Source organism: Equus caballus, unplaced genomic scaffold, assembly GCF_041296265.1.
Source record: "Equus caballus isolate H_3958 breed thoroughbred unplaced genomic scaffold, TB-T2T unassigned-0002390, whole genome shotgun sequence".
In the NCBI taxonomy this organism is placed as follows: domain Eukaryota; kingdom Metazoa; phylum Chordata; class Mammalia; order Perissodactyla; family Equidae; genus Equus; species Equus caballus.
Window position 1 is genome coordinate 17,060 of NW_027222297.1, and position 9,160 is coordinate 26,219.

General features: G+C 56.1%; 1 long non-coding RNA gene across 1 annotated transcript; it reads left to right on the forward strand.

Annotated features, from left to right (window-relative positions):
• The first annotated feature begins 1,864 nt into the window (after positions 1–1,864).
• LOC138922723 (uncharacterized) lies at positions 1,865–4,453 on the forward strand. Its single transcript, XR_011435844.1, has 2 exons — positions 1,865–2,968; positions 3,744–4,453. It is a non-coding gene; the product is annotated as an uncharacterized lncRNA (long non-coding RNA).
• The last annotated feature ends 4,707 nt before the right edge of the window (positions 4,454–9,160 follow it).

The window sequence follows — 9,160 nt, forward strand, 5'->3', positions numbered from 1 at the left end:
GAAATGTACCCTCTGAAACTGACGACGATGGGCAACAGAGGCTAGCTCAGGTGGCAATCGTTAAGCAAAAGGAAAACACAAGGGCGTGGAGACCTGGGGAAAAAGCAACACTGAGAAATCCACCCTCTGAAGCTGACGAAAATGGGCAACAGAGGCTACCTCAGGTGGCAATCATTAAGCAAAAAAATAAAATAAAATACAAAACTACAATGGCGAGGAGACCCGGTGAAAAAGCAACCCTGAAAAAAGGTACCCTCTGAAACGGAGGAAGCAGGGCAACAGAGCCTCGCTCAGGTGACAATCTTTAAGCCAAAAAAAAAAAAAGAAAAGAAAAGAGCAAGGGAGTGGAGACCTTGGGAAAGAGCGATACTGAAAAATCTAGCCTCTGAAACTGACAAAGATTGGCAACACACGTTAGCTCAAGTGCCAATCTTGCAAAGAAAACACACACACTCACACACACACACAGTGAGGGACTTGGAGACCTGGGGAAAAAGCAACACTGAGAAACCTACCCTCTCAAACTGACGAAGATGGGCAACAGATGCTAGCTTAGGTTCAATATTTGAGCAAAAAAAAAAAAAACACACACACACACACACAAGGGCGTGCAGAACTTGGGAAAGAGCAAGACTGAGAAATCTACCCTCTGAAACTGACAAAGATGGGAAACAGAGGCTTAGCTCAGGTGGCAATCTTTAAGCAGAAAAAAAAACAACAACAACAAAAAAAAACCCCACAATGGAGTGGAGACCCGGGGGAAATCAACACTGAAAAATACAAATACAATGGAAGGCCAATAGACAGAGCAGGCACTTTCACCTGGGGAGGAGGAGGTACGCATGGATGACCAATGAGCGCATGAAAAGATGTGAGCTGTTCCCTGGAAAAGCAAGTGAGAAAATTAGAGGGAGACATTGTGGGGACACATGGGTGAGACTGGCTTCTTCCAAATACAGGAACAGGATCAAACTGCTAGTGAGGTCGCGGAGAAGCCAAGTCAGTCACTCACGCCTCACTGGTGGTGAAGGGAAACGGTATGGCCTCTGTGAAAAATGGCGTGGCGGGTTCCAAAACTCACACGCCGCGGAAACAACCACCGAAAGCGGCAACCTACATAAGCCCTTGGTGTATCTTGCCTCCTAAGAGCGTCTGTATGTAGCTGGAGCCTTGGGTCGTTAAGGCTTCCACAGTGATCTGTGGTGGTGGTGGTGGGGGGCCTTGGGCCTTGGGGGTCTCCGCTGGACCTCCAGGAAGTCAGCTTTTGTGGAGTCCCGTGAGTCCTTCCAGGGAGGGAGGCATCCAACCCGAGGGTGGTCTGGAGGGCCCCACTCCCGCCACTCCCGGGGGCTGGGGCGGGGGGCGGGGTGGGGGCTGCGGCCACGTTCCTGTTCATTCACACAGAATCCGGGGCATGAATGTTCTTAGCAGCTCTGTTCCACACAGACCCACACTGGAAACCACACAGACGTCCTGCAAGTCCCATCCCTTGCTCATGTCGCCGGGGCTCCGGAGGAGGGCCACTCTGTAAAAGCGGCCGCCAGATGGCGCCCAACAACCGGCGCGGAGGGGTCAGCGGGAGGGAACCGGCCAGCGAGAGTGCACAGCCTGAGCCCACCGCCGGGTCAGGTCTCTCTCTGTCTACCTCTGTCTCTGTCTCTCTGTCTCTCTGTCTCTGACTCTGTCTCTCTCTCTCTTTCTCTCTGGGCCCGCTTGGGGCGGCCGGGAGGTCACCACGCGAGGCCCCAGGGTGTCCACCTCGGAGCTCCCAGGCAGCACAGGGCAACCCTGGGCGCAGAAGGAGGTCTTGGAAAATCGGCGGGGAGGGGGGTGGGGTGGGTGGGCTTGCCAGGAAGGGGACAGACTCCCCACGTGACTCCTGGGCCGGGCCGGGGCTGCCGGCTGGCTGACGCGGACAGAGGGTGGAAAAGTCCCCGGAGATGCCACGGGGCAGGCCGGGGCTGCCGGCCCCCGATTCCCGGAGCGGCCCGAGCACTTCCCGGGTCCCGGGAGGACTTAGAAAATCAGGGCGGGGTGGGGGGTGGGGGTCGCTGTCAAACCGAAACCATGCACGTCATCAGAGAAGGACCGTGACGACGGAGGAATTGTCCGCAGTCTGTCAGGAATTGTGTGCAGCCTGTCACTTCCGGCCCAGAGGGTCTTTCTAAGGCAGACGGACAGACGGAGCCCACAAGTCGTAGAGGAAAGGACCGAGCCGCTTGGCCGCTGAAAAGTTTACAAGACAAAACGGGTCTCCCTCCGCACGGGGCCACAGCAAAGCCCAAAGACGACACACGGGGGGAGCATGGGTGCAGATTCACGTGTGGTGATAAGAATATGGATTTCAGCAGGGCTTCCCGTCCTCATCAACAAGCAGAAGCACCCAAATGGTGCGGGTTGGGGGCAGAGACCTCACAGCCATTCCCTCCACAAATCGAGTTCCCCGGGACATCCTCACAGCGCCGTGCTGTGAGTGTGTGTGGGTGTTTAAAATGGGGTAAATGTGGACGTGGAACTGCTCCGTGAAACCAAAATAACAACAGTCGTAGATCTTCTTTGGTCATTTAGAAAATTCTTCCCCCTCCCCCCCCCAGCGGTGCACGTATTTCCCTTCCAAATAAGAAGAACGGGAAAGGAGATGTTAAAGGCAAGCAGAGAGAGGAAAACTGTTGCAAAACAAAAGCTGAGCTCCCGTCCGAGGGAGGCCTCCTCCGTTAGAGGCCTAGGAAATCATTCTGACAAAATGGAGGATCTCTGTCTTTGGTGTCGATTCCCTCAGAGGTCAAGAGAAACCTTTTCCAATGTCTTTATCAGGAGGAGACTAGAAGTTAGAGAAAAGTATCCTTTCGAGAGCGAGAAAAACCAATTCTGATTTTGCATCAGCTTCCCTCCGATCTTGAAACTCATTGACTTGATTCCATTCTGTCGATGGAAATAATCCGGAACCAATCTATCCGTGAAAATCGGGGTGAGTTTATTCTGACCTAAGATGTAAGGACTGTGGCCCGGGGCCTTTCTTCCTGAAGGAAGAAAGGGCGCCCGGGAAGTGGGGTGTACAGAGTGCTTCTAGACCCCCAGAGAGGACGTTTCACATAGGATCGAAAGGTCCCTTGGACGATAGTCGCGACACTGCTCTGTCAGCACAGCGATCGACAGACACTGCTGGGTGGCAGGTCTGTTGTCTGGGCCTGGGTGGTCACAGGTGAGCCGGATGGTCAAAGGTGAGCGCAACCATCCGTTCCTAGCCTAAGGAAAGATGCCTCTCCTTAAGGAAAGGCCCGAGCACGGGGAAGCTGCTCCTTTCCCTTAAGGGCATTGGTTCTTGCCGTAGGAAATGTTTAAAGCAGATCTACGATGCGATGCGTGCTCGACGGCCACGTCAGGCCCTTTTGGAAAAACACTGTCAGGCCGAATTAGGCCGACACCCAATGGCTTCCTCATAGACTCCAATAGATCCTATCGCTCGCCATTTCTATCTGTCCACTCGTTCCAATTTTAGGCCACTTGACCACGAACAGACCTTTTTCTCAGATTTTTTTCCCCGTGATCACCTTTTCACAGACAAAACGATCTTTACTTTTTAGGCCCTCTTGCCTGAAGGCAGCCATCTCACTTTCCTTGAACACAAAGATGTTTCCCATATTCACTTTTAGTGGCTTTTTGTTTTGTTTTGTGTTGTTTTGTTTTGAGGACGATGAGCCCTGAGCTAACTGCTGCCAATCCTCCTCTTTTTGCCGAGGAAGGCTGGCCCTGAGCTAACCTCCGTGCCCATCTTCCTCTACTTCATATGTGGGACGCCTACCACCACGTGGCTCGCCCAGCGGTGCCACGTCCACCCCCGGGATCCGAACCGGCGAACCCCGGGCCGGCGAAGTGGAACAGGCACACTTAACCAGCGTGCCACTGGGCCGGCCTAGTGGCTTTCATCGCATTCGTTAAGTAGAATTTTTAACCCTCACGAACCTTAATTTTGGTGAAAACTAAGAAGTCAGCAATTAGGAACTGTCCTTCCCATGAGCAGTCTGTCGCTTGGCCAATTTCTAAACACTTGGCCACTTTTAGAAACATGGGATTTCATAGGTTTATCTCTTCCTTCGCTTTATTTGATTTCATCTCACTTTAGTTTTTGGGTGAGGAAGATCGGCCCTCACAGAGCTGACGCCTGTTGCCAATCTTCCTCTTCTTTCTGCTTGAGGGAGAGCGGGCCCGAGGTAACACCTGCGCCCCACTTCCTTGATCTTGCGGACGGGATGCCACCACAGCCCGGTGTGAGGAGCGGTGGAGGTCCACGCCCGGGATCTGAACCCGAGGACCCCAGGCTGCCGAAGCTGAGTGCAGGAGCTTAACCACTATGCCGCCGTGCCGCCGTCCCCTGTCAAAGCTTTTAATAAAGCACGAGACGTGTTCCTCGATAGACCCAAACGTCTTTTCGTTTCCGTATCCTCACAAACCCAAAGTAGATAAACTTCTATTTAGCCACTCACGTCTCAGGTTCTATCTTACTCGGAAATGATCTACATCGTCAAGGAAATTGTTTTTGTCTTAAGTTTGGCACCCGAGCTAACGACTGTTGCCAATCTTCCGTTTTTGTTTTTTCCCCCCCCCCGATTTTTCTCCCCAAATCCCCCCCATGACATAGTTGTCTATCTTAGTTGAGGGCCGTTCTAGTGGTGGCATGTGGGACGCCGCCTCCACACGGCCCGACGAGCGGTGCCGTGTCCGTGCCCGGGATCTGAACGGGCAAAACCCTGGGCCGCCGAAGGGGAGCGTGGGAACTTAACCACTCGGCCACGGGGCTGCCCCCGTCCGTGGACTTTTTTATCACCTGATTTCACCTCGCAAAACTTCAAAGCTTCAAGTTATCAGAGAGGTTTGGGAAGTTGTTTCTATTTATTTAATTAATTTATTTTTCGAGGAAGACGAGCCCCGAGCTGACACCTGCTGCCAATTCTCCTCTTTTTGCCCCGGGAGAGTGGTCCCGAGCTAACATCCGTGCCCATCCTCCTCCCGTTGATAGGCGGGACGCCGACCACAGCATGGCTCACCAAGCGGCGCCACGTCCGCACCCTGGATCCGAACCGGCGAACCCCTGGCCGACAAAACGGAACGTGCGAACTTAACTGCTGTACCGCCGGGCTGGCCCTTCGGGAAGTTCTTTTCAGGACACGGGCCATAAACTAGAATCACCGCTACAGGTTTATCGGAGCGACATCAGCGTTCGTGGTGGATTGAGTCGTCCCCTCTGTCTCTCCCCTCCAGGGGACAACCAAAGGGACGTCTATCGACCCACCCACCAAGGATTCCCCCCCCCCGCATGGCACAGCAGGATGCCTGAGAGATCCACGCAGCCCTACAGCGGCAAGTCACATTCGCACGGTCAAAATTCAATGGCAGAGGGGGCTGGCCCCGTGGCCGAGTGGTTAAGTTCGCGCGCTCCGCTGCAGGCGGCCCAGTGTTTCGTGGGTTCGAATCCTGGGCGCGGACATGGCACTGTTCATCAGACCACGCTGAGGCAGCGTCCCACATGCCACAACTAGAAGAACCCACAACGAAGAATACACAACTATGTACCGGGGGGCTTTGGGGAGAAAAAGGAAAAAATAAAATCTTTAAAAAAAAAATTCAATGGCAGAGACAAAACGTTAAGGTCAGCGAGAGGGAAGAGAATAACCGGCCCAGGAGCAACGGTGTGAAGAACATGGAGAAGACGGGTCCTAGACGCCGGGGTCCCCGGAGCAGCGATTTCATCAGAGGCCCGCGAACGTCCACGATCTCCACACCACGTTTATGGCCGACTGCGTGTGTGGGTCCTTTGGAATCGACCAGGCTACCGTCTGGGCCACTTTGGGACATCGTGTCTAGCTGCCCCGAGCGGTGGAGCTGTCGTTCGAGTGTAAGATGGGGCCCGTCCGGGGAGAGCATGGGGACGGGGAAAGGGAGGCCGCGGGAAGTCACAGAGTCTGAGGTGTTCGGGGGAGACCGACTCTTCTAAAGTGGAGGCGGTAGAAGGAGAGCAGCAGGATTTTTGGATTTTTGTTCTCTCTGTTAGGTATCTGGGTCCGGAGGAGAGTGGGGCGGGGGGGGGGGATGGTTGTGATGGTGGTGGTGGTGGTGGGTGTGAGGCTGAGGCAGGGCTGGTGTTTCCTTTCCGGGTCAGGTGAAAGAGCTCCTCCAGTGGAGGTTTTTGGACAAGGGGTCTGGTCTGGCAGGATGGGAGGTTGCGGGTCGAGCCACAGGGGAATCTGTCGTAGCTCAGACTCGGGCCTTTGAAGAAATAGACAGAGAGAGGAGTTTTGCTCTGTCTGTCACCGCAGCCGGCACCTCAGGAGCAACAACAGAAGGCTTCCCGAATGAGTGAAGGGGCAGGAGCCAGCGTGCCCCGTGCCTCTCTCAGCCCTGCGCCGGCAGGGAAGGAAGCAGGCAGGCAGGCAGGCAGGCAGGCAGGCAGGCAGGCAGGCCTCAGGGCTACTCCCGTCCTACTGCCCGGTGGTCCCTGTCCCGGCCCCGCCCCCACTCTCCCCCTGACCCTCACCGCTCCCCAGCCCTCTTCTCAGCCAGAGAGGCGATGGGGGGGGGCGGGGCGGTCCCAGAACAAGTTTCCTCTCATCCACCATCATCTTGCCACCCTGACGACTTGGCCCGAGATCCTGCCTAGGCTGTAGCCGTGTGTGGTTTTCCTGTGGACAAGGGGGCCGGTTCACCATTTCGGAGGAAACCCCTAGCCTTCCACTGCCGAGTCGAGTCGGTGGGACTCGCCAGCCTGGGAGGGGGGGGGGGGGAGGGGAGGTCAGGCCCATTCATTCCGACGGGCCTGGTGTCAGGGCTTCATTCAAGTGCAGGAAGCTCTCTCCCATGGCCTCGGGCTCTTTTCCATTGAACGGCTTTCTTCAATTCCCCCACCCTTAGGCCGCAGTCCGCCAAGGGCCGGGAGGCAGGGAGGGAAGATGTTGGGGCAGGGTGGCTGTCTGAGAAACTCGCCTCGTCTGGGGCAGAAAGAGTGCCCCCCTCCTTTCTCTAACCCTACTAGACTGCTTGAGGATCACGGACGGTTTGGCTCATCGATGAGCCCTGCGTTATGGGCCCGGCAAGCAAACTCCTAACTGGCAACCCGCTGCTCTAGGCGTGTGTGGGTTTTTTGATCATTCACCTTCAAGTTCGCACGACATTGGTCCGTGTCCCCCGCCCCAGCTTCCCATGGGAAATCCTCCGTCTCTTTCCACAGACTCACTGGCGACTTCACACAGCGCCTGCCTCCTCCTCCTCCTCCTCCTCCTCCCCCCCCCTCCTCCTCCGAAGGAAGGGGCTGACCCCATGGCCGAGCGGTTGAGTTTGCACGCTCCGCTTCAGCGGCCCGGGGCTTCAAAGGTTCGGATCCTGGGCTCGGACACGGTACCGCTCATCAAGCCACGCTGAGGTGGCGTCCCACACGGCAGAACCAGAGGGACCCTCAAAGAGAATATACAACTAGGTACTGGGGTGCTCTGGGGAGAAGAAGAAGAAGGAGGAGGAATAAAAAGAAAAGATAAGATTGGCAATGAGCTCGGGTGCCGGTCTTTAAAAAAAAAAAAAAAAAGAGGAAGAAAGATGGACAAACAGGAACGAATCCCACTGACGGCACCTCCAAATGGTGGGGGGTAGGGGGGTGGGGGGGGTGGGGAGTGGCATCATCGGGCCAATGGTGACTCTAAGTCGTGATCCCGCGGTTGTGTTATTTGATATTTTATCGAATCGATTTATTATTTTATTTTTGAGGAAGATGAGCCCTGAGCGAACATCTGCCGCCAATCCTCCTCTGTCGGCCGAGGAAGACTGGCCCTGAGCTGACATCCGTGCCCATCCCCCTCTACTTTCCAGGTGGGACGCCTGCCACAGCGTGTCTCGCCAAGCGGTGCCGGGTCCTGCGCCCGGGATCCGGACCGGCGAACCCGGGGCCGGCGGAGCGGAACGTGCGAACTTCACCGCCGCGCCACCGGGCCGGCCCCCGGAGTTGTTTTAAAAATCCAGTAAGGGGCTGGCCCCGTGGCCGAGTGGTTAAGTTCGCGCGCTCCGCTGCAGGCGGCCCAGTGTTTCGTCGGTTCGGATCCCGGGCGCGGACACGGCACTGCTCATCAAACCACGCTGAGGCGGCGTCCCACATACCACCGCTAGAAGGACCCACAACGAAGAACACACAACTATGTACCGGGGGGGCTTTGGGGAGAAAAAGGAAAGACAAAAAATAAAATCTTCAAAACTCCAATAAAACTTTGAGTGAAGACGACGAGGAGGATGCGAAACGTATCTCACGCCTCCGAGCCGAGCCGTCCGTTTAGGAAGGGGGACGAGGACCCTTTGTAAGCGATGTCCCTTTTTAAGCACCATTCTAAACCACAGAACAGAACTCCCTCTCCTCGACCCGGAGCGACCCGGAGCGAGGAGGTTCCTGGGTGTGTCAGAGAGGGCCACGTCCTCTGCAGCACGAACGAACCGCCAGGGTTCGGCCACGGGAAAGAATTTCTTCCTCTCCAGGCGGACTAAAAGTCGCCGACGGCAGCGGGCGTAGGTGCTATCCTTCCCGTCCAGGAAAGGCAGGGAGAACTTCAGCCGTGAAGAGAAGGAGGTCTTCCTCACTCCCCGTTTCGGGAGGGCCCCTTTGGCAGGGGAGTTTTGTCTCCTGATTTCAAGTCAGGAAGAAAAGGGAGAGAGAGAGAGAGTGTCCTTCTCGTGCCAGGTCGGTCTGAGGGGGACCTCCTCTGGTTTCCTCCCTTCCCAGGGAAGGCCGTTCGCTCCTTCTTCTAGAAAAAGCTCCCAAAGCACCACCGCCCAGGATGGTTGACCTACGCCCATCGTCCCTCCTTTCCCAATCATTTCTACCGCGACAGAGGGACAGAGGCCCCGGCCCCATCCCCATCCCCACCCCCACCCCCATCGCCTGCCTCCTTGATGGCCAAAGGAGCTGCCTCTGAGAATGGAACGGGGCTTGGAAACCTTCTAGAGGGGTGACTCTCACCTGCCTGCCTGCTGGGAAAAGCACCCACGCTGTCCATCGGACTGCCCTTTTGGGCAAACGTAGGCGTGCCACATAGCGATCGACAGCTATGGCGGGGGGGCGGGGGCGGGGTGGCGTGGTGGTGCCCAGGATCCACGACACGTGACGGCTGCGGAGCACGACAGCCCTAAG